The 4,238-nt window shown below is 41.6% G+C and overlaps 1 pseudogene; it reads left to right on the top strand.

The window, feature by feature from the left end:
- The first annotated feature begins 596 nt into the window (after nt 1-596).
- LOC101427962 (ectonucleoside triphosphate diphosphohydrolase 1 pseudogene) lies at nt 597-1,823 on the top strand (annotated as a pseudogene).
- Nucleotides 1,824-4,238: the final 2,415 nt, after the last annotated feature.

Below are 4,238 nucleotides of genomic sequence, written 5' to 3'. Positions count from 1 at the left end.
GTATGTATGTATGTATGTATGTATGTATCTATCTATCTATCTATCTATCTATCTATCTATCTATCTATATCGTAAAGCTAAACCTGTTTACAGTAAACAGGGGAAGAAGTAAGAACAGAATGGTTCTAGGTCTACCACTCACCTTTCCCAGAGAATGGTAATAATAATTCTGATGATAATGATAATGATAATTATGAGTTATGTAACATTCTTAGCACTTTTGATATACTAATTTATTTAATCCTCTCAACAACTGGCAAAAGAAGAAGAAACTAAGGCACAGAGTGATTAATAACTTTGCTAAACCCACAAAGTAACAAATCCAGCAATTCAAGCCCAGCAAGCTGGATACAGGTCTTGAGTCCTTAATCACTTTTCTACATTGTTATGTAGGGACCGCCCTTCTCTCAATACGCCCTAGTTTAAAATATAGAAGCACAATTCATTGGCCTTGTCACAGACCAGGCATTTTGCATGACTTGGTTGCATGCAAGAGAATATAGAAATGCATTAGGTGGTGCATCAGATAGAAGAGTGCAAGATAAAACGGTCCTGGAATCTCAAAATATGGTAATAAAATCCAAGAAATAGTTACTTACTTGACTGAATGCATGAAAAGGGCTGAATATGTGATTCCCAAGTCCCAGCACCAAGAGACACCTGTTTACCTCCAAGCCACAGCAGGCATGCCGTTGCTCAGAATGGAAAGTGAATATTTGGCAGAACAGGTCCTGGCTGCAATGTCAATGAGCCTCAATGCCTACCCTTTTAATTTCCAAGGTGCCAAGATCATCACTGGCCAAGAGGAGGGTGCCTATGGCTGGATTACCATTAATTATCTACTGGGCAGATTTACTCAGAAAATGAGTTGGCTTAACCTGGTGTAAACTGGAAGAAATAGTGAAGAAACCTTTGGAGCCTTGGACCTTGGGGGAGCCTCCACACAAATCACTTTTGTGTCTCAAGACAGGAATATTGAGTCTCCAGCCAACTCTCTTCAGTTTCGCCTGTATGGCATGGACTTCAGTGTCTACACACACAACTTCTTGTGCTATGGGAAGGATCAAGCACTCTTGCAAAAACTGGCCAAGGACATTCAGAAAATAAGCAATGGAACCCTCCAAGACCCGTGCTTTCACCCTGGATTTGAGAAGAAAGTGAACGTAAGTGACCTTTACAATAACCCCTGCACCAAGAGATTTGAGAAAACTCTTCCATTCAATTGGTTTAAAATCCAGGGCCCTGGAAATTATAAACAATGCCAGCAAAGCACCCTTGGGATCTTCAACACCAGTTATTGCCCTTACACCCAATGTTCTTTCCATGGGATTTTCTTGCCACCACTCTGAGGGAAATTTGGGCCATTTTCGGCATTTTACTTTGTGATGAATTTTTTAAACTTGACGTCAGATAAAGTCACCTCTCAGGAAATAGCAGTTGACATAATGGAAGAATTCTGCTCTAACCCTTGGGCAGAGCTGAAGAGAAATTTTGGTGGAGTAAAGGAGAAGTATCTGAGTGAATACTGCTTTTCTGGTGCCTCCATTCTCTTCCTCCTTCTGCATGGCTATCATTTCAAAGAAGATAGCTGGAGAAATATTCATTTCATGGGCAAGATCCATGGCACCGATGCCGGGTGGACTTTGGGCTACATGCTGAACCTGACCAACATGATCCCAGCAGAGCAGCCGCTTTCCACACCTCTCTCCCATTCTACCTATGTCTTCCTCATGGTCCTCTTCTCCCTGATTCTGGTCACAGTGTTAATCATAGGTTTTATTGCCTTTCATAAGCCTTCATATTTCTGGAAAGAAATGGTATAGCAGAAGTAATTGAAATCTGCTGAGCTGGAGTGAGAAGAAAGCCTGCCCAGAGAGCACTTCCTCCACAACCCTGTACAAGGTCATCTTCCTGCTTTCCAGGGTCAACCTCCAGCGGCATAAAGCCTCTAGCTTTTTTTTTTTTTTTTTTTTTTTTTTTTTTTTTTTAATTTTTTTATTTTTTATTGACTTTGTAATAATATTACATTAAAAATATATATGTGAGGTCCCATTCAACCCCACCCCCCCACCCCCCCTCTCCCCCCCCCCCCAACAACACTCGTTCCCATCATCATGACACATCCATTGGATTTGGTAAGTACATCTTTGGGCACCTCTGCACCTCATATACATTGGTTCACATCATGGCCCATACTCTCCTCTATTCCATCATGTATGCCCTGTGAGGATTTACAATGTCCGTTGATTACCTCTGAAGCACCATCCAGGGCAGCTCCATGTCCCGAAGATGCCTCCACCTCTCATCTCTTCCTGCCTTTCCCCATACCCTTTGTCCATTATGTCCACTTTTCCCAATCCAATGCCACCTCTTCTATGTGGACACTGGATTGGTTGTGTCCATTGCACCTTTATGTCAAGAGGAGGCTCAGATTCCACCTGGATGCTGGATGCAATCCTCCCATTTTCAGTTGTAATCACTCTAGGCTCCATGGTGTGGTGGTTGTCCTTCTTCACCTCCATCTTAGCTGAGTGTGGTAAGTCCAATAAATCAGATTGTAGGTGCTGGAGTCTGTTGAGGCTCAGGATCTGGCTATCACATTGTCAGTCCAGAGATTCAAATCCCCTAAATATATCTTAAACCCCAACATTAACTGCACCTCCAGCACATTAGCATGAAAGTCTTATGAAGGGAGATCCCATCTGAGTCCAGATTCATCACACATAAACACCATTTCCAAAGAGGGGCCATCTGCCCTGGTAGTTAACCCCATCAGCCATGACCATAACTCCCATGGGTCTCTTTAGCCCTCAAAGGAACCAATATCTGGGGGTTGTATCTGCTTTATCTGTCTCTCTGACTCTGCTCAGTTGTGCATGAGGGCAAACCTTCTGCCAGCCTCCAGACTCTTTTTTAGAAACTCGTAGCCATATAAACTCATTTCTCCTTTCCATTTCCCCCTTACTTTAGGTCAAACAGCATTTTAAAGCCATGGTATTTTATGTAGACATGGATATTCTGCTGATCCGCATTGAACCTTCCGTATAAGGTCATTTTCCAGTTGCATCATCAGTTGGTAGTTGATAGTGGTCCCTCGTTGCCAGGGAAAGCCTCTAGCTTTTGATGAAGCCTTTCCCTGCAAGGTATTTACCACCTTCTGCCTCTAGGATTTCGTGGAAGACAATGTCTCTTTTTTTGAGTCTTTTATTTACCCCTTCCTCCTTTGTACTCTGTGCTTGTATAGGTCTTAAAGACCTGACACTTCCATGATCTTTGCTTTATTAAAGAACAATATTGACTTTGCTCAGAAAAATTGAGAATCCTGAGTCCTATGCTGAGAAGTTGAGCTGGCTAAAAGAAGAATCTCAGGAACTGTTCAGTTGTACTCTTTAACACCCCCTCTCTCCTGCTTCCCATTTATTAAGAAAGCCTCAAGAAAGGGTAGAAGCAGATCTCATTCTAGGCCAGCCCTTTGGGTAAGAGAATTTTCTAGGCTAGTCTAATATGTTCTAGGGCCAAAGAGTCTTGAATGGAATCTATGTGCTTGTGCAGTTAATATAAAAATCCAAACTGAAACAGGGATGTGTATGAGTCACATATTCCTGGGTGATGCCAAAATACTGCAGAATAGAATACCTGGAGCTTTTAAAAAGCTGATATATATATATATATAGGCACTCAGTTATCAGGGCATACTAATACTATATGGTAGGTACATACATGCCAGGAAGAAAAGCACAGTTTTAACTCAGGGTTGAGAAAAATGCATCGTCTAATGCAGGAGTTCTTAACCTTTTTTGTTCCACAGATCCCTTTGCTAGTCAGATGAAAACCATGGACCCCTTCTCAGAATGTAGCAGCAGATAGTTTTATGATACTCAGAATCGTAGGTCAGAGAAAATAAAAATAATTTGATTTTTTCCAATTCAAGTTCATTGAGCCCCTGAAATCTTTTTACAGACCCCCTTGGGAGTCCAAGGACCCCTGGTTAAGAACCCCTGCTTAAATGCATTTACTGGGTTTTTAAAATTTGTGGTAAAATAGCATCACTTAAAACTGTTTTAACATTCAATTCAGTGGCATTTAGTAAATTCACCATATGTACAATGATCACCATTATCTAGTTCCAGAACATTTTTATTACTGAGAACTTGGTTGGTGACAAGAGCATCCCTGGGATCACACCACCTTTTGCTTAGCAGCTGAACATACTGATTGTACAACAAAGATGTTCACTG

Source organism: Dasypus novemcinctus, chromosome 17 (genome assembly GCF_030445035.2).
Source record: "Dasypus novemcinctus isolate mDasNov1 chromosome 17, mDasNov1.1.hap2, whole genome shotgun sequence".
NCBI lineage: Eukaryota > Metazoa > Chordata > Mammalia > Cingulata > Dasypodidae > Dasypus > Dasypus novemcinctus.
The sequence above is the reverse complement of the archived record's forward strand: the minus strand, read 5'-3'. Positions and strand labels throughout refer to the sequence as shown.